Genomic DNA, 21,500 nt, shown 5'->3' on the forward strand with positions numbered 1-21,500 from the left:
TGAAGGCAGGCAGTAGGGTGAGAGCTGGGTGGGCCCTGCCTGTTGGCTGGGCTTTGCTACTCTCACAGGCTTACTTTTCTCTGGGCACTTTGAGGGAATGGAGTCACCTGGATCCTCACAACCTTGGTATGATTCATGCCTATTTTAAAATGGGGAAAACTGAGAGAAAAATGACTCTGGTAACCAAGTTAGTAATGTAATGAGAGGCCAGTGCAAGTCTCTCTGCCTGAGTGTATGATCAGAGGTGAGGACTTCCCTGAAATCCGTGAAGCAAAACCAGCTCTCCTCTTTTGGGTAAGAGAAATGGTAATCAGGGGAAAATTGAAAAGTATCCGATGATTTTTCAGCACCTTTTAATCACCTGAAGTGATCTCGATTCAGAAACAAAATGCATGGTTAACAAGGAGGTTTACCACTGCCCTGAACATATTTGGTATGTTTATTTACGTTCCACCCCATCCACCCCCAAGCAAAAAAAAAAGAAAAAGAAAAAAAAGAACATCAAAAACTAATACAAATCTTTGGAGAAAATGACACAAAGTTTTTGTAAATGAATGTTTACATTATGGTCAGAGTTGTCACCCTTGAAATTCAAGCCAGAAAATCAAAGCAGATTGGTGCCCAATTTTACGAGAATGCTCTGATTTTCTTCATTTCCTGGGCATGTAAAACAATGTTTTATTGTGTGAGTGCTACTCTTTTGGAATTTAGATACAGAATATCAACTTGACTTTCATAATGCAGATACTATGTTGTATCACTATCAACAGTAATGATGTTATCCTTCAAGTACTAGAGAAATATATTTAATGTGTCCAAGGACTGACCTTTAAAAAGAGAGAAGTAGACATCTCATGTACTGGTTTTCTATCTTTCCCTGTCATAGAAATGAATGAAGAGGGAAATATATAAATTAGAGAGTATAAAGTGTTTCACTGAGCAAAAGCCTTTAAATCAGAGAAGAGAAAATGGATTTCTAATATCGCTAGACTTAGGAAGTCGAATTGTGAATGCTTTGGTTAATAAAGTTGTTACTACTTCGAAAGACAACTTTTTTGGTAGGATTTGATGCTCAGTTATTTACAGCAACACACATGACATGGATAACAACTAATATGGTAAATATGTGTGTCTCTGTGTGTGAAGAGAAAGGTGATATTCTCATGAAACTTTGCCACAAGATAGATTTTTAAAAAACATTATTTTTATATATTAGGTTAGTGCAAAAGGAATTGCAGGTTTTGCTATTGAAAGTAACGACAAAAACTGCAATTACTTTTGCACCAACCTATGTAGTATTTTACTTAACTTAGAGTCATCAATAATTTCCCCTGCAACTTAGCAAAGAAACTTTATTGTAGATATTTTCAATTACTGTATTTAAGCCTAAAGAACAAGAAAAGAACACCCCCCCTCCCCACAATGTGCTCATCCTCCAGATTCAACAGGTTATCAACATTCTTCCAGTCTCCTTTCGTTTATTCCCGGCCCCACTGTTTTCTGGGACACTTTAAAGCAAATCCCTGATACTACATTATTTCACCAATGGATACTCTCTCTCATAGGTAAAACCCTTCCCCCATTGTAAAAGTTAATCTTGATACCATTATTGGCAAAATTAACAATAATTTCTTAATGTCATCTGATTACTCAGGCCTTATCCAATTGTCCAACCTTGGCTCGAAGGTAACTTTTAATCATGGTTTGTTTGAATCAAGACCCATAAAAGATCCATACATTGAGTGCATTTCACTGATCTCTTCGGTAGTCTCAAAATAAATAGTGACCCTCTCCTGCCTGCTTTTCTACTTACTACCTCCCTTTCATTCTTTTTTCTTTCCCGACATCAGTTTGCTTAAATCAGCAGGTTATGTCCTGAAGATTGGTACATTCTGAATTTGGCTGGTGGGATCCTCCAGAGTCATTTAGAGTGCAGACTTATGATTCATCTGAGACTTCATTAGATTCTTATCATCAGCAGGAAAACTTCCTTGGAAGTTTTTCTTTTTTTTATTTTAATAAACCTCTCCCAGGAAAGACCAGCTGGTGGCAGTGTTAGGCACAACATTTCCTTGGGTGAGTCTCCTCAATGCCAGGGACCTTGCCCCTGCCCTGGGTTCTCTGTTTTCCCGGTGCCTGCCGGCCACACCAGCGCCTGCGCATGCGGAAGGACCAGCTTCCAGCCTGCGGGCCGCTCTGCCTGCCAGGGCGCGGCTCCCTGGGGACCTGGAGTGGCTGCGACTGGCGGCTTTGCCTGCCTTGCTGCAGAAATCACCGGCTCTGCTTCGGATTCATTGGTTCAAAAGTATAAGATTGGTTTTTTTTTTATTTTTTATTTTTCATTTTTTTTTTGAGACGGAGTCTCGCTCTGCCGCCCAGGCTGGAGTGCAGTGGCCGGATCTCAGCTCACTGCAAGCTCCGCCTCCCGGGTCCACGCCATTCTCCTGCCTCAGCCTCCCGAGTAGCTGGGACTACAGGCGCCGCCACCTCGCCCGGCTAATTTCTTTTTGTATTTTTAGTAGAGACGGGGTTTCACCGTGTTAGCCAGGATGGTCTCGATCTCCTGACCTCGTGATCCGCCCGTCTCGGCCTCCCAAAGTGCTGGGATTACAGGCTTGAGCCACCGCGCCCGGCCAAGACTGTTTTTTGAGGATTAAAAACTGAGGGTTTTCCATTTGAGCTAAAATAAGCAGTAAGATTTGTGGAATGTTCCAGACAGCAGCCAATTCGATAGAAATTGATGGCAGCCCGAGTTGTTATTTCAGCCACGACCCCCTTTCCTGCTTCCCCACAAAAGATAACCACCGACTCTGTTACTTTGACCTTCAATCTCAGACAGTTTCAGTGCTCACTTTTTCATCCAAATGTCAGGCAACTCTTGGAACAGTCATCTGCATCTTTCCAACACTGCTTCCTTGGAGATCAAAACAGTGACCGGCATAGCACGGGGACAATGTTTGCTTGGAAGTGTAGTCTACATTAAGGCTGTGGCACCAAATTACTAAATCATACTTAACCTCAGTTTATTCATTTGTAGAATGCCAACAACAATCACTAAGTAATAAGGACTAAAGGAGTGAATTGCTGTACCTGTCATATAGGTGTCGTTCAATTAGCATTAACATAAAAGCAAGGAAACTCAACTTAATTAGATTGGGTCTTCAGAGCTGGAATTCGGCGAATTTCTTGCCATTTTAAAATTTGAGTCATCACACTGAATGAGAGGCCTGGCCTTGGAATGATGGAGTAGGGCCACGTATGTACTTTTGCAAAATTAATGAGGATAAATGAATGCACTAGTAGGTGACTAGTGTACACTGAAACTCTAAGCTAGGTATCTGAAATTTTTTAGTTAAAATTAAGTCAGAGCTATTTTACCTGGAATATTTCCTTCCTTGTAATTTAAAATTAAACCTTCAGCCAAAACAAGTAACTTTAATTTAAATGAATTTCAAACTCTCCTCTTGCGATTCAATTTGTCTCTGTGTCTTTCTGCCTGTATAGTCATTGTGCATTAGAGCAGCTTTGCTGATGAGGTCAGTTTGCTAAAACGATTTATTTTCTTAACAATTTTGAGTATATTATTTAAGCCATTTAAACGGCTTTTAGGGAAATTACTGACAAGCATATTTAAATTCAGAGCCAGGTCACTGTAAAGAAGAAAAAGAGGAAGAAGATAAACACCCTCATTCAACATTCCAGAAGCCATAATTGTGGTCATGAATAATCATGTATTCCTCTAATAAATTATTAGACTGTAAGCCAATATATTTTGTACAAAATCATCTTAAACATTTCCAGAAGTAAAAATTTAAAAAAAAATCAATCATATGGTTCTTTCTGTCACATTTTGGGTATGAACTAATTTATTTGATGATATATCAATGATGAGAAGAAAACAGGAATATTTAAGAAATTAATGATATAGTGCCATGAGTCCTTTGCCAACCACTTAAAAATAAGAAGCCAAAATATTAATGGTATAAAATATGTTTATATACATTCAGAATTTTAATGAGATTCTCTTGATATGTTGTGAGTTAAATGCCAAATTCATCTGCAATTAAGCAGATCATACAGGTATTGAGAATGTGGGTAACATGTATGAAGGCAAATTTAAAACACACATTCCCCAGCTGAACAGGTAAAATCATTAGAGATTATTTAGTGTGTGTCCAGAGAAACACAAAGTTAAGAAATTTTATGGTTGGCTGAGAAATGCTATGGTGATTCTCCCATAGACACCCCCGCTATCCATTTAGGCTCTTGTTAGATGATTCTCATTTCTGCACTGTAATTTCCAGCTTATCCTAAATATAGACTCTGGATTTGAGCCATCCTAATTAAACTGTGAAGTTCTTTTGTAGTGAGCGCTGATGCTTTGGAAATCAATTTCCAAGCTTACACAAGCAGTGTGTGTCACCTTTTTGGTTTTCTTCCCCTTTATGAATTTATCTGGAAATGGTCAAATACTATTTTAGTGGCACGTTTGTTCTATTTTTTTTTTTTTTTGGTCCAGGCTGTTAAAAAATAATAATAATTATAAACTTCCCTTCTGTTTTATAGAGATTAATTCATTCTTTCAAAAGTTTCCCACCTTAAAGTACCTATCCCCTTTCTGCACAAAGTCTTTATAGTATAAATAAAGAAAGTGAGATTAAATGGTTTTGCCCAAGGCTATCTGGAGAAACAAGTATGGGATTCTTTTTTTGTTACACAAAATTCATGTTTTTTCTTGACACACAGCTGTTAGAGATAATGGGATTTTCGCTAAGGGAATAGAAAGTGAGAATCAAACACAAACATTTCAGTACAAGCCACCCTACAGGATAAGGCTAAAAGCTGGTGTGCGGAATCTTGGGTGTTGACTCAGGAGTACCTGTGTCTTGACAGTGCTCCTCCAGAGCTGGCCCGGCCCCCTGAGACTGCACCAAGGAGCTGCATGGAGTCAGAGCTCACCTTCTGTGTCAGTGTGCACACCTTTCCTATCTTGCCATCTGCCCTTGGAGAGCGGCAGGCTGCAGTCATTGAGCTGGGATTATTGGAGAGGAAGTTTTCTCTGACTGCAACTTTGAGCAGGACTAAGACAATAAAAATTCCATAGGAAGGTTACAAACTATTTGTTAACAAAACCCAGATGTCTATATCCTTTGAAGGTTCAGTTTGAGAGTAATTTTACAAGGACTCTGGTTTGTCTTTTGGCTTCAACTTCCAGAATGTGATTTTGCTAGAAGTCTTCATGACTGTTGGGAGGTGGCAGTAGTGGTGGCTTTCCTTTTAGGTTGTCTTGGAAAGGCAGAAACACCTGAAATAGTCAGTATGTTTATCCCAGGGCTTATGAGGTCAAGGAGCAAAAATTAAGCACCCTACAAGCTACAGTTGGACTCAAAGTGGTTTGCAACCCTGGCTACATATTAGAATACTCCTCTGAGGCTTCTGAAATAGATGTTAAGTACCTGGGTCTCACACGCAGACCAACTATATCAGTTTCTTTGGGTTGGACCAAATGTATGAGTATGTTTTTAAAATTCCCCAGGTGATTTTAACTGGCAGTCTGTGTTGTAGATCAGAGTACTGGTTCCAAACATTGATGTTCACAGCCATGGGGAGTTCTATAGATCTCCGGGTATGTCACGAAAGCCTAAACATTCCTTTTAATATGCTTTATTTGAGACAAAGTAGTTATTACTTTAGATAGCAATTTTGGAGCATAGATCAAACAGGAGGGAGGCAATGAGAGGAAAACAAATGAAGTACTCAACAGAATGATGCTTCCATTCTAAAAAGACAGGGATAGTGGTTTAGAGGGTTAAGTTTCCTCCATGTGGGTCTAAGTTATGAAAAAATATATCAAAGAAAGTTTGGTTTAAAAAGATAGAAGTTATGACAAATGTGCTATGCAACATTCTTTTTTCAGTTGATCTCATACTAAGACAAAAATGTTACATTTTGCTACTAGATATATGCTATTATAATACTGTCAAGTTAGCATAATGGATTTTGCCTACAAAATGGTCCAGTCTTGAGCTAAGATTTAGCAGATTGATACACCTTAAGAAGAAGGAACGTTTTCCGGTTCTCATTGTCAGTGTAAAGCAGTAGTTCTCAAACGTACAACAGAATCATCTGGAACTTGTTAAAACACAGATTTATGGGGCTCACACCAAGAGTCTCTGATTTAATAGTTCTGGGTAGGACCCAAGAATTGCATTTTAAACAATTTGTGAATGATGCGGATACTACTGGTCTGGTGGTCACACTTTGAGAAGCACCGGTCGAAAGCATTAGAATAGTCATTCATAGGTTCATTTTACGTAGTGTATGTCTTGGCTCAGGTTCTCTAGAAACAGAACGTGAGGCAAAAGTTTATATGTGAATGCTTTATTGGAGTATGCAAGCGCTGGGAAGCTAGTGTGAGGGAAAAGGAACATGAAGTCCAGAAGGAGGGCAAACAGATCTGAGGGTGTTATGGTGCTGTGGAGCTAACATGGAGAGAGAAAGAAAAAAGAATTTACCTCCCACCTCTCTCAGATGTTCCCTCTACTCTGGATTGTGTCTCCTTCCTCTCCAGTTAGCCACTGGAGAAGACAAGCTCCATAGAAATAATCTTGCCAGAGGGCAGTTGTCATGTGCATGGGCTCCTAGGTCTATATACTTGGCAGCAAGATTCTACAAAGCACCAGCCTCTGGGAGGGTAGCTTTTTCCAGAAAGGAAAACAAGAGCCCCCACCCAGAGTAGCATATAAATTGACCCTGGTAAATGATCAGTGCTTCTCAAATTATTTGCTGTGAAAAACATGGTTTTAAAATTGCCACTGGTTCATAGATCCCTGTCCCACTGTGTCCTCTTGTGCCTAACAGCATGCAGTGCCACATGTGACATGACTCAGTACATTGGCTCAGCAACACCCAGATCAGCCTAAATCTTGTTCAAACAGAGGAGTCCACTGCTCACATACACAGATGTCATGGCAACATCAAGTTGCTGTGAAGATTTGCAAATACTGACTCTCAACTGTTTTTCTGCCCCTTTCTTTTCATGAACTGATAACAATTAGCAAACCAGGTTGTCTGCAGACCACTCTTTGGAGAGTGCAAGTGTATTACTTCGTTTTCAGACTGCTAATAAAGACATACCTGAGACTGGGCAATTTACAAAAGAGGTTTCATGGACTTACAGTTCCATGTGACTAGAGAAGCCTCATGATCATGGTGGAAGGCAAGGAGGAGCAAGTCATGTTTTACATGGAGGGCAACAGGGAAAGAGAGAGAGCTTGTGCAGGGCAACTCCCCATTATAAAACCATCAGATTGGCTGGGCACAATGGCTCACACCTGTAATCCCACAATTTGATAGGCCGAGGTGGGTGGATCACCTGAGGTCAGGAGTTCGAGACCAGCCTGGTCAACATGGTGAAACCCCATCTCTACTAAAAATACAAAAATTAGCCAGGCATGGTAGCAAGTGCCTGTAAACCCAGCTACTTGGGTAGCTGAGGCAGGAGAATCTCTTGAACCCTGGAGGCACAGGTTGCAGTGAGCCAAGATTGCACCATTGCACTCCAGCCTGGGTGACAAGAGTGAGACTCTGTCTTAAACAGCAAACAAAAAATCAGACCTCGTGACACTTATTCACTATCATGAGAACAGCATGGGAGAGACCTGCCTACATGATTCAATTACTTCCCATTGGGTCCTTCTCACAACACATGGGAACATGAGGTTTGGGTGAGGACACAGCCTGACCTATCATTCCACCCCTGACCCCTCCCAAATCTTATGTCCTTACATTTCAAAACCAATCATGCCATCCCAACAGTCTCCCAAAGTCTTAACAACTCATTTCAGCATTAACTCAGAAGTCCACAGTACAAAGTCTCATCAGAGACAAGGCAAGTTGCTTCTGCCTATGAACCTGTAAAATCAAAAGCAAGTTAGTTACTTTCTTGATACAATGGGAGTACAGGCATTGGGTAAATACACCTCTTCCAAATGGGAGAAATTGGCCAAAACAGAGGGGCTACAGGCCCCATGCAAGTCCAGAATCCAGCAGGGCAGTCAAATCTTGAAGTTCCAAAACAGTCTCCTTTGACTTCATGTCTCACATCCAGGTCATGCTGATGCAAGAGGTGGCGTCCTATGATCTTGAACAGTTCTGCTTCTGTGGCTTTTTAGGGTACAGCCCACCTCCCGGCTGCTTTCGTGGACTGGCATTGAATTGAATGTCTGCAGCTTTTCCAGGCACACAGTGAAAACTGTCAGTGGATCTACCGTTCTGGGGTCTAATGTGCTTCTCACAGCTCCACTACATGTATCCCCAGTAGGGACTCTGTGTGGGGGATCCAACCCCACATTCCCTTCTGCATTGCCCTAGCAGAGTTTCTCCATGAGAGCCCCACCCCTGCAGAAAAATTCTGCCTGGACATCCAGGTGTTTCTATACATCCTCTGAAATCTAGGCAGAGGTTCCCAAACCTCAATTCTTGACTCCTGTGCACTGGCAGATTCAACACCATGTGGAAGCTGCCAAGGCCTGAGGCTTGCACCCTCTGAAGCCATGGCCTGAGATCTATGTTGGCCCCTTTCAGCCTTGGTTGGAACAGCTGGGATGCAGGGCACCAAGTCCCTAGGCTGCACACAACATGGGGACCCTGGGCCCGGCCCATGAAACCACTTTTTCCTTTTAGGTCTCCTAGTCTGTGATGGGAGGGGCTGCCACAAAGGTCTCTGACATGTCCTGGAGACATTTTCCCCCTTTCTTGGCGATTCACATTCAGCTCCTCGTTACTTACGCAAATTTCTTCAGCCAACTTGAATTTCTCCTCAAAATATGGGATTTTCTTTTCTATAATATTGCCCGGCTGCAAATTTTCTGAACTTTTATGCTCTGCTTTTCTTATAAAACTGAATACCCAAGTCATCTCTTGAATGTTTTGTTGCTTAGAAATTTATTCTGCCAGATACACTAAATCATCTGTCTTAAGTTCAATGTTCCACAAATCTCTAGGGCAGGGACAAAATGTCACCAGTCTCTTTGCCGCAGTTCCCAACAAGTTCCTCATTTCCATCCATAACCAGAGTCACCTTTGCTCCAGTTCCCAACAAATTCCTCATTTCCATCTGAGACCACCTAAGACTTTATTGTCTGTATGACTGTCAGCATTTTGGGCAAAGACATTCAAACAAGTGTCTAAGAAGTAAAGTGATGAATAAAAGAGATATCATATAGTAAACACATGGCATCTCCTCATTGCCCACAAATGTTAGTTCCTGTCCCCTTGCCTCTGTGTGATCTGAATGAGCCTCCTATTAATGTTTTAGTAATCTGTACAGTGGTTTGGGATTAAAGGGAGGACAGGGGTCCAAGTAGTTGGCATTGGCATTTGGCCCTTTTTCTACAAAGGACTAATGATGATTCATAAAAGAGAGTCTGAAATAGGGAGAGAATGAGCACTGCTTTGGACAAGCTCTAGGGACTGTAACAATATGGACTGGCATTCAAGAGCTGTTGAAAGAAGAAATGCTCTGGTGAGCCACTTTAGCTTTGGCTTGGGACCCTTAAAAGCTACAGATGAAGAGCGATATCTTTGTGAGGATTGTACCCCAATCACTGAAATTGGACTGAATCCCAGAGTATGAGAGTATCCAGGTACCTGTAAAAGCAAATATCAAACATCTATGAAGGCATGTGCTTACTATTTTTTTTTGTTTTTGTTTTTGAGGCAGAATCTTTCTCGGTGGCCCAAGCTGGAGTACAGTGGCACAATCATGGCTCACTGCAGCCTCAACTTCCCAGGCTCACATGATCTTTCCTCCTCAGCCTCCCGATTAGTTCACAATACAGGCATGCACCACCATACCCAGCTAATTTTTTTCATTTTTTTGTAGAGACAGAGTCTCACTCTGTTTTTCAGGCTGGTCACAAAATCCTGGACTCAAGCAATTCTCCCATCTCAGCTTCCCAAGGTGCTGGGATTACAGGAGTGAGCCACCATGCCTAGCTAGACTGACTGACTTACCAGTAAGTCTCAATGAGATAAACATTATTTTATTGTAAACAGTAAAAATATGATAAGTTTAGCATTTTACTGTAAACAGTAAAAATATGGTAGATTTATCTGATTGAGACTTGGTGGTATAAGACATTCTGGACATAAAGCAACAGAAAAAAAAATGAGTCTATCCAAGGGTTCTGGATATTGGAGTTGTCAGTGACAGATGTATATTCTAAAGCTTAAAAATATAATAAATGAAATTTAAAACTCAGTGGATGGTTTTAAGAATAGAGTAGACATAGCTAAAGAGGGAAGGAATAAATTAGTTGATAACTCACAAAAAATCATGCAGATTGAAGCAGAGAAAGACAAAAAGTTAGAAAGGGGGATAAAAGATATATAATTTATATTGTGAAGTTTTAATACATGTTTAATTGGAATCCCTTAAGAAAGGGAGGACAAAATAGGACAGAAACAAAAGCTAAAGGGATAGTGGCTGATAGTTTTTTACAGATTCAAATGCTGTCCAATGACTGCAGAATATGTGGTTTTATTGTTAGTTTAAGTGTGCACAGCAGTTTTCCACCTCAACCTCCATTATGTGACCATTTACATAAATTTCTATATTTAGGCCATTAAGCAACATTATCAGTTGGCTTGGGTTAGGTTAGGTATATTGGTTATCTACTGTTTTGTAACTACCCCCAAATATTCTGCCTAACAATACAAATAGTTGTTATCTCTTTCTTTTTTTGGCGAGTCAACAGTCAGGAAATATATCTTAGCTAGGTGCCTCTAGCTCGAGGTCTTTCACAGCATATATGTGTATATACACATATACACACATATACACATATATACACACATATACACATGTATATACATATATAAAAATATATATCTCTCTCCATGATGCAGTTAAGCTAGAAAACAATAACAAATTGATAATATAAAGTTGCCGTATGTTTAGATATTTAGGAAAATAAAAATTCTGGATAACCCATATAGCAAAGAAAAATAATTAAAAACTTAAAAAATGAAATTACTATTTATACCAAAACTCGTGAAATACAACTAAAGTCACACTTAGACATTTATAGCAACGTACATATATAATACACAAAATATTTATAAATAAATTGAATTTTACTTACCACCAAAATCATTAGAAAATTTAAATAGATGCCATTTATAATGATATAATACCCAAAAGTACATCATACAAAAGATGCCCAAAACCTCCACCCAGAAAACTATAAAAGACCTAAATGAATGAAGGGATATATCAAGTTTATAAAGGAGAAGACCCAATTTGAGAAATATGCAAATTGCTTCCCAACTGATTTACATTTTCAGTGCAATTTTAATCAAAATTCAACTTTGATTTTTCTGGAACTTTGTTTTATTTTACCATTGCTGTGAAATGCAAAAGTCTAAGAATGGCTAAGACAGTATTGAGGAAAGAATAGCAATGTAGTAGAACTTACTAGGCATCAGACTTAAAAAATAAATAAGACAAGGTCTCATCATCTCAAAGATAGGCAACCATGCAATTGAAATAGAATAGAGTGATGATTTTAAATTTCAGAAATTCTGTTCTTCAAAGTCATTCAGTAAGGGATTAAAATAAATGTCACAGAGTTGGAGCATATATTTGTAATACAGGTATACCCCAAAAATTCATATCAAACATTTATGAGGAACTCTTGTATATCAGTAGGAGAAAGATAAGCAATCTAATTTTTTTAAAAAAAGTAGGAGACATGTAAAAGTGCCCCTCAAAAGTGGCCGATAAGTGTATTAAAACTTACTTAACCTTGTTCATGAGCAAGGCATCCAACACGCACATACACAAACGACAACATCTGCTATGCACGTAACCTCCAGAATGACCAAAATTTAAAAAGACCAATGATGTGTTCAAGGAAAATAAGCAATATTAACTTTTATGCACTTCTAATGATGGTAAATCTTGGTAGAATCACTTTGGAAAATGGTTTGGAATTAGCTGCTAAAGTTGAAGATAATCCAAATTTACGATCCAGAAATTTCACACCTAGAAATGTCACTAAGGTATATCTATACATCATCTATAGCTATCATTCATCTCTCCCTCTCCCTATATAATATATATACACATATATGAAAATTATCTATCTATCTATCTATGAGAATGTTTTTTACAGCATTATTATGTCAAGCAGGGAAAAAACCCAAATTGCCATTATCAATAGTATGGATGAATAAATTGGATATATTTATACGGTGGCATAATATATAGCACTGACAATAAATTCACAACTAGAAACAAAAACACAGATGAGTCTCACAAACAAGTTGAGCAGAAAAAGTTTCAAAACAGGTGTACCTAAACTACAGTGTCTGGAATATGCCTGTTCATGTGGCAGAAGGACAAAGAAGTGATTTCCATGGACATCAGGACAGTGCCTACCTTTGATGAGACCAGAGAGGGGCTTCTGAGTGGATACTGTGCTCTACTTTTTGGTGAGGTTTGTAGTATATTTATTTACATGCATTAAACTGAACATTTTTATTTTTCTACACTCCAAAGCAGGGAGGCAGCTTCATATTGCTTCATCTAAACCTGTTATTTCACACATTAAGAAAACAGGGAAACCAATGAGAAGAGAAGCTGGTAGAGTCATGAACATTAAAAACTGGTTGTAATCTTGGAGTCACATTCCACTTTGATTGTATCTTGGGCCCTTGAGTTTTTCTATGGCTGTTTCTACTGTATCACCAACCCCAACCAAGATCACCATCACTAATGGTAGTATTTTCCAAATAGCCTGTTAGTGTGCAAGATAAATCAATGGATTTTTCCAACATTTAAACCAAATTCTCTCTAGTATTTCATCACCAATTTAGAACATCATTGGGATATTTTAAGTGGATATTTGTACTTAGCCACCTAGTAATAGTATGTGACTAGAAACTAGTGTCTTCAAATTCTAGATGGATAATTTTATATCCCATTTTTAGATGTGAAGGGCTGCATATATTCTTTTTTTTTTTTTTTTTTTGAGACAGAGTTTTGCTTTGTCACCAAGGCTGCAGTGCAGTGACATAATCTTGGCTCACTACAACCTCCATCTCCCAGGTTCAGGCGATTCTCCTGCCTCAGCCTCCCGAGTAGCTGGGACTACAGGCACATACCACCACGCCCAGTTAATTTCTGTATTTTTAGTAGAGACGGGGTTTCGTCATGTTGGCCAGGCTCATCTCCGACTCCTGACCTCAGGTGATCCCTCTGCCCCTGCCTCTGAAAGTGCTGGGATTACAGGCGTGAGCCATTGTGCCTGGTGTAAGGTCCACATAAATTCTTATGAGTGAGAATTATTACTCTGTACAATAAGGAAACGTGAGCTTTGGAGAGGTGAATAAATAATTTGCCCCCACTGAGTAACTCTTTTACATTGAATGGTCTTTATGTTTGTTTAAAAAAAAAAAAAAAAGATTCCACTAGATCATCACTCAAGAAACACTGTGCTCTTGGTACATAGAAAGCCTGATGCTCGATGCTACGAAAAAGAGGAAAAGAAAATTATTCCCATTCTTTTGAGGAGTCTATAATCTAGTCAAGGAAACAAGTACAGATGCAGCTAAATTACACTGTAAAACTGAATACTTTTAATGCCCTATTTGAAAATGGTCTGTGTTCAGCCATATAGATGGAGAGGCTTAGCAAGTGCCCATGGAGAAGGTGGTTGGTCATCTCAAAGTTGAAAAGCGAGGAGAGAAATACTGTAACACGGCTTTTAATGGTCTCTAAGCTCTCAGTGCTAGACTTTTTAAATTCCACAACTCTGTAAGGGGACCTTTTTTTTTTTTTTTTTTTTAAATGATAGCCCACACAGGACACCTTCATTTACATAGTGCAAATAATGAAGTTAGTCTGCAGGGATGAGTTATTGCCACTAATGTCATGAAATTGGTTTAATCCAATATTTCAAGTAACTATCTGCAAACCTCTGATAGGTGCTGCCATGCTCTAACACCTCTGTTTTTGTGATGACACTCTAATAGACTAAAATGATATTACATTAATGTGATAGGAGATGACAGGGTTGAGAATGTAATACTCTGGTCCCTCAATCTATGTGATAAAAAAGTGAGTGCTGAGAGAACTTCCAAGAGGTAGACATGCAACCTCCCCAGGTTCCTACATCTAGAGGGAAGATGTAGGCAGTCTAGAGTGGGGATGCCTTTAACTAGTCATCCTGAAATTCCACTGCAGGGAGAGATGTCCTCTCACTGGTCCAGCTGCTGAGCTACTGTGGTACGAAAGGGCTAGGCCCACAGGGGAACTGCAGGAATGCCGAGGGAAGGGTCCACCCAAGGGTATTCCTTCGCAAGGAAATTCAAAGGGGATAATTTGTGCCCGAACGACAGAAAGAGGTCTGAACTGGGAGTCCACATCCTGAACACTAGTAATTATTTCTCCATAATCTCTGATTTCTTTTTTTTTTTTTTTTTTTTTTTTTTTTGAGACGGAGTCTCGCTTTGTCGCCCAGGCTGGAGTGCAGTGGCGCGATCTCGGCTCACTGCAAGCTCCGCCTCCCGGGTTCCCGCCATTCTCCTGCCTCAGCCTCCTGAGTAGCTGGGACTACAGGCGCCCGCCACCTCGCCCGGCTAGTTTTTTGTATTTTTAGTAGAGACGGGGTTTCACTGTGGTCTCGATCTCCTGACCTTGTGATCCGCCCGCCTCGGCCTCCCAAAGTGCTGGAATTACAGGCTTGAGCCACCGCGCCCGGCCTCTCTGATTTCTTTACTTTTATGGATCTCTGCTTTCTCATCTATAAAATAAGGGGTTGGACTAGAATAAATCAGTCATTGTAATTTCAAATTTGTAAGAAGCCAGGCAGGTGAGGAAAGCGTGTAAAGCAGGCCTAGTATCAATGAGAAGAGGTGCTTGAGCCTGAGGCGAAGTGGAGCCGTGGTGAAACCCCAGTCAAAAGAGTTAAAATTGGGCTGGGCATGGTGGCTCACGCTTGTAATCCCAGCACTTTGGGAGGCCCAGGTGGGTGGATCACAAGGTCAAGAGTGCAAGACCAGCCTGGCAAGATGATGAAACCCTGTCTCTACTAAAAATACAAAAATTAGCCAGGCGTGGTGGCGGGTGCCTGTAATCCCAGCTACTTGGGAGGTTGACGCAGGAGAATCACTTGAACCCGGGAGGCGGAGGTTGCGGTGAGCTGAGATTGCACCATTGCACTCCAGCCTCGGTGACAAGAGTGATACTCTGTCTAAAAAAAAAAAAATTTAAAATTTGTTTTTAATACTATGCTGGGTTTTAGTAAATGGACATATAGTTTGTAAATGACTACTTTAAATCAACTGTGAAGTTTCTTTTCATTTGACAATGTAAATTCAAATGTTCCACAAAGCATGTGATAATTAGTGACATCTCCGCTTCAGTTACATAAGTACGGTATATTAATTAGGATTACATTCCGCTACAAGTAAAAGAAGTCCCTCAAAGGGTAGTGAGTTAAATAAAATAGAAAATTATTTCTCACTCTTATAAGAGTTCAGAGATAGGCAGTTCAGGGCACGTCAGTCGTTCCACTCCACAATGCTCTTGGGGGCCCAGACACTTTCGGGCCATTCCAAAGGTGTGACTCTTGTCCTCATAGTCTTTGTTCCAGGCTTTGAGATGGAGGAAGGGATGAAGAAGCAAGAACAAAGGACTGTATCTTAAAGAAGACCAGAAACTATCTCACAAGTCTTCCTTTTCCATCTCATTGATGATGAACTTAGTGACCTAACTTCAGAGGAGGCTGGGAAACACGGCCTTCACACTAAACACTCATGTACTGAATACTCACTGTTATGCCCTGAATTGTGTTCTCCCCGACACAATTCATATATTGAAGCCCTAAGACCCAATGTGATAGCAATTTGGAGGTAAGGCCTTTGGGCAAGTAACTGATGTTGAATGGGGTCATAAGATTGGAGTCGTTATGCAATATAATTGATGCTTTTAAAGGAAGAGAGGGCTGGGCACAGTGGCTCACACTGTAGTCCCACTTAGGAGGCTGAGGTGGGAAAATTGCTTGAGCCCAGGAGTTTGAGGTTACAATGAGCAATGATTGTACAACTGCATTCCAAAGTGAGACCCTGTCTCTTAAAACAACAACAACAACAGCAGCAGCAGCAACAACAGAAACAGCAGCAGCAACAGTAACAACAACAAACTAAATTTAAAAAGGAAAGACCAGAAAGGCTTTGTGGGGACAGAGTGAGAATGTGTCTACAAGCCAGGAAGGGAGCCTTCAGTAGAAACCAAATTTGCTGACACCTTGATCATGACGTGTGGTCTTGAGAACTGTGAGAAAATAAATGCCTGTTGTGTAAACCATTCAAATGGTGGTATATATTTTTTTTATGGTAGCCCAAGCTACCATAAAATACATGCAGCTAACAATGCTATTAAGTTGGAAGAAGAAAAGCAGATATGACAGGACAATGGGTAGTCATAGCCATTGCTGGCTTTAGGTTGCCATTGGTGATGGACCGCAGAATTACCCAAAAAATATTTTGCTAGATTCTGGAAAAACATTGTGATGATAAATATCTGAAATGTATTTCTCTATAGCTTTTTAATTTTCTCTTTCAGTTGAGTAGAGGTCACTAAGAGAAAACCCTGTGAATCATGAAGAATAGATTCTGATTCATCTTCACTGTTAAAAATCTATAAACATTCACACATGTGAGTGATCTATTAAGTATTTTTATAGCAGGTGTGAAATCTACATTTGTGTGGTAGGTAGCCACTAAGATGGTCCCAGTGACCTCTGGCCTTGTGCACTGGTGTGATTCCTTCTCCTTGTGTGTCCTCTGGGTTTAATGTTGTTGTAAGGACTTGGTGATGTATTATCAATGGATACAGCAACAGTCGTGGGAAGGCACTTCTGAAATGAGGTTATCAATGACAGTGGCTTCTCTCTTGGGTTCTCTCTGTCTCTCTCATTCTCTTTCCGACTTTTCACTTGCTCTGGGGAAGGCAACTGCCATGTCCCATATCGTGAGAAGGCCCACCTGTGGAGGTCCATGTGCATTGTCTCAGGCGCAGATCTTGGGAGTCTTTGCAGTAGCCAAATGAGTGAGCTCAGAAGCAGATCCTCTCCTAGGCAAGCCTTGAGGTGACTGCAGCCCTGGCCAAAACCATGAATGCAGTCTCATGAGGGTCTCCAAGCTAAGCCACTCCTGGAGTTCTGGTTTACAGAAAACATATGGTAATAAATACTCATGTTTGCAGCCACTAAGTTTTGTGTTAACGTGTTATGCGGCAATAGATAACATAAAATCTATTTTAAAGTTTGCGTTCAACACAAAAAGTTGTATCAATGAAGCCCAGTGTGGGCTAGGAGGTTTCATTCATTTCATACTTATTGTTAATCATTATTATGTTTGCTTTGATCACATTATTTTGTTATGCAAAAGTACTAAAGAGGTAGGATATGGCTTTTGCTCTCAAGAACCTTATAATTTAAATGCAGAAACTAAACCAAAAATAATAGTATTTGTTTTTATAATCTTAAGAGTTTATGGTTGGGCGCAGTGGCTCATGCCTGTAATCTCAACACTTTGGGAGGCCGAGGAGGGCAGATCACGAGGTCAGGAGATCGAGACCATCCTGGCTAACACGGTGAAACCCCGTCTCTACTAAAAATACAAAAAAATTAGCCAGGTGTGGTGGCGGGCACCTGTAGTCCCAGTTACTTGGGAGACTGAGGCAGGAGAATGGCGTGAAACCAGGAGGCGTGAACTTACAGTAAGCCAAGATCGCGCCACTGCACTCCAGCCTGGGCGACAGAGACAGAGTGAGACTCCGTCTCAAAAAAAAAAAAAAAAAAAAAAAAGAGTTTACATTGGATTATGATAAATCACCCATCATTTCTTAAAGAAACTTGAAGTTGCCTCTTTTGCAAGTAACAGAAGGCCTAGGGATAGGCAGCTTAGGCCTGGTGGCTCAGTGATGCCACTGGGAACCCAAGTGATCCTTAGCTCCCCACTTTTCTATCCATAGCCCACAGATTTCTTTCTCTCAGTTGTTAGTACCTTGTCTAACTCTGCACATTTGTCTGAGATCCAGACAGGAAGAAGGGGAAAAGGTGGGCCAAAGGCACATGGTAGCCGCAATGGGCTTTCTGTCACGCTTGTCAGATACAGACTTACAGAGGTGAAATAATACCTGGTACAAATGCCAATAGAATACTCAGAGATGTAGGGGATTTAAGAGTTATATTAAAAATGGTACTTATTGTAAAATATCGTGTGTTTGCTTCAAGATAAGCTCTAGTTTTTGTCATTAATGATGCTACAAAGGCAAACAAATACATTGTGTCTATTCAAACATAGTTTTTCTTTTCAGTTGAGTAAGTTCGAATGACAGTATTATTGCAAGAGAGAAGAGGCTCAAAATTAACTATAAGAGATGTTAATAAATGTATGATCTACAGAAACACTAAAAAATTCTGGTCTGAAAAACCTTCTACCTTTGAAAAATGTATGCAAATTCACCCAAACTGGAAGTCAGTTTGTACAATTTTTGGTGGAAAAGAAGGGATGTAGAGTAAGGCTGACAATTTTATTTTAACATATTTCTCTTCTCCTGACCTGCTGCATGTCTCAGAAGAAAAAAAAAAGGAAAGATGCTTGAGGGAAAGTGGTCAATTCTGATGCAAAAAAGCATAACTTATGAAAGGGTCATTCTGGAAGTCTGCCCATCACTTGAGTTTCCTTACATGCAGTTTACCCATTTCCACAATGGAAAAGTGATGTTTATTTATGTTAGCTCATTTGGATTTATTTCCTTTTGGTAGTGACTATTTTCTTTTAAAAATTATCATCAAAATGTTTAATTTGGGGGTATGTAGAGTGTTTAGGTTGTTTTACATATTCACTTCAGCTGATATTCTAATTGACCTTTTCAAGAGTCATAAACTTACATTCTTCTTCTGTATTTCCAAATGATAGTATCAGGTGGAGGGAGGACAGAAGAGAAACAACTATTTGATCCTCTCCGAGATAAGCGAAACAGTTGGGTCTCTGTCTCCCTAATGTCATGTGTATTCTAAACCCAATGGAGGGAAAACTTTGAATGCATCCTCTAGCTAATGTTGGACATTTCCCACTGTGGAATAAGTAGACATTTTACAAACCTGAATTGGAATAGATTCAGCGGCCAATTTTATAAAAATCACTGTACTGAGATCACATCTATGTGGTATTGAAAACATTGAAATCAAGTGGATTTTCTCAATAAAAAAATTTGAAATTGATCTTTTTTTTTTTTTTTTTTTTGTATATTTAGTAGAGATGGGGTTTCACCATGGTAGCCAGGATGGTCTCGATCTCCTGACCTCGTGATCCGCCCGCCTTGGCCTCCCAAAGTGCTGAGATTACAGGCATGAGCCACCGCGCCCGGCCCTGAAATTGATCATATGATATCTTGTAGACAACCTGGTTACTGAATACAATTTTCCTTTCCATCTTAAAATAAATTGCCAGCCAATTATCTTGGTATCTTTGGACTCAGCATCAATCTGAGTATCGTAGCCAATTTTATTTCAATGTCTTCAGTAACATCCACATTTCAGCACAGAGAAGGCTTTGGAGCCATTCCTAGTGAGCCTCGTGCATTTATAAAACCAGGGTGTAGTCCCGGACCATGATGGGAGAATTGAGAATGGTGTAAGTATGAATACACCATCCAAATCATCAGGACACATTTCTTCACGTCCATGAGCTTTGATCCCTTGTTTAGTAAAATCATGGCGGTTTGTTATGAGTCAGCAAGACACAGGTGAGTGTGACTTACGATACTGATGACAGCAACAGTAAAGATGGGTGACATTTACCGAACGCTTATCATGTGCCAAGCACAGACCTACACCAAATCAGGACCCTCCATCTCTTCCCCTCATTGTTTTTTTGGAGAAAGGCACCTGCAGGAGGAAAGGCAGATTGGAGAACTGTCAAGACATGGCCAGGGACACTGAGGCACAGGCATCTTCCCCTTCTGGTAGCTAAATGTCCAGATATTTCCTCCTCACCCTACGCCCGTTTTATGTTTTTAATAAGAAAGGTTGGGCCAAATTCCTTTCACATACAAACAAGCTGGGATATATACACAAATCTTTTTTGTTTTCTTTTTTTTTGAGACGAGGTCTTACTCTTGTTGCCCAGGCTGGAGTGCAATGGTACGATCTCGGCTCACTGCAACTTCCACCTCCCGGGTTCAAGTAATTCTCCTGCCTCAGCCTCCCAAGCAGCTGGGATTACAGGCACCCACCACCACGCCTGGCTAATTTTTGTATTTTTAGTAGAGTCAAGGTTTCACCATGTTGGCCAGGCTGGTCTCGAACTCCTGACCTCAGGCGATCCACCAGCGTTGGCCTCCCGAAGTGCTGGGATTACAGGCTTGAGCCACCACACCCAGCCACACACATCTTATTTAATGCCTATAAAAACTCATGAGACCAGTATAATTACAATTCCCATTGTAAAGATGAGAAAACTGAGGTTTAGAGAAGCTTACTAAGTTGCCTAAAATTACCTAGCTTCTGGCTGGACAGAGATTCAGAAAGACTTTGGCTTCCCAAAGCCCAAGCTTAGCCATTCCTCCTCATTTCCCCTTGTTGATGATCATTTCTGAGAGGCTGCACCACAATGGAGGGAGTGGGGTCTCATGATCCCCATGAAACCTGCCACACACAGTGTGGGTCAGGGCTGGCAAGTGATGGCGTTGAGGCCAAGGTTGGTTTTGAGGGCCGTGAACTTAGTATAGTTCCAGGTTAATTAGAAATTAGAGCAGTTTTCTCTGCAGGAATTTTCTTTGGGGTTTGAAAAGAAATGAAGCAAGGGTCCAAGTCCTGGGATCCATGTGGAGAAGAGGTCCAGAAAGAAGAGGTGGTGGCAACTTTGAAGTTGGCACCTTTCAGCTGTTGGTACATTTTATGCCTTTTTCATCCCTTGTCTTCTCCAGGAGCCAAGATTTGTCAAAGCTCCCAACCACTCTTCTTCCTTCCCCTGTCTCTTCTGACACCATCAGTCCACACAATTATCCACCATTAATAACACCTAATTTCTGTCCCTCTCCAGGGCCATGGAGGTTCCTAACCCTGCACAGCTCATGAGAGCTTGAGTTTAGTTCTATCTTAGCATAACTGTGAGACTAGCCAAGTCCTGACACGTCTGCAGAACTTAACCTCTAAAAAGACAGCAAATTAGATCATTGGTTAGACTGTTTTTTTGACCTAAAATTCTACAGTTCTTCCAATGTAAAAAATAAAATAAAATAAAAGTAAATTACATTAAGTGGAGACTTGACACGTCATTTCTGGAAGGTTGCTGACCTCTAGTGTTGGCACAGACCTAGAAGGAAAATTCAAACCTCTGTGTTACTTCTATCAAAGTTTCCTGTATCCTTTCTTTCCTTTTTTCTTATGGAGGAGAAGAAAATATAAAGTACTTGAAAT

General features: G+C 40.3%; 1 protein-coding gene across 2 annotated transcripts in view; it reads left to right on the forward strand.

The window, feature by feature from the left end:
• Window positions 1-21,500, forward strand: part of TMEM182 (transmembrane protein 182) — a 416,631-nt gene that overhangs the window by 111,854 nt on the left and 283,277 nt on the right. The gene's annotated exons all lie outside the window — the stretch shown is intronic.

This window comes from Macaca fascicularis, chromosome 13, assembly GCF_037993035.2.
Source record: "Macaca fascicularis isolate 582-1 chromosome 13, T2T-MFA8v1.1".
Classification (NCBI taxonomy): Eukaryota; Metazoa; Chordata; class Mammalia; order Primates; family Cercopithecidae; genus Macaca; species Macaca fascicularis.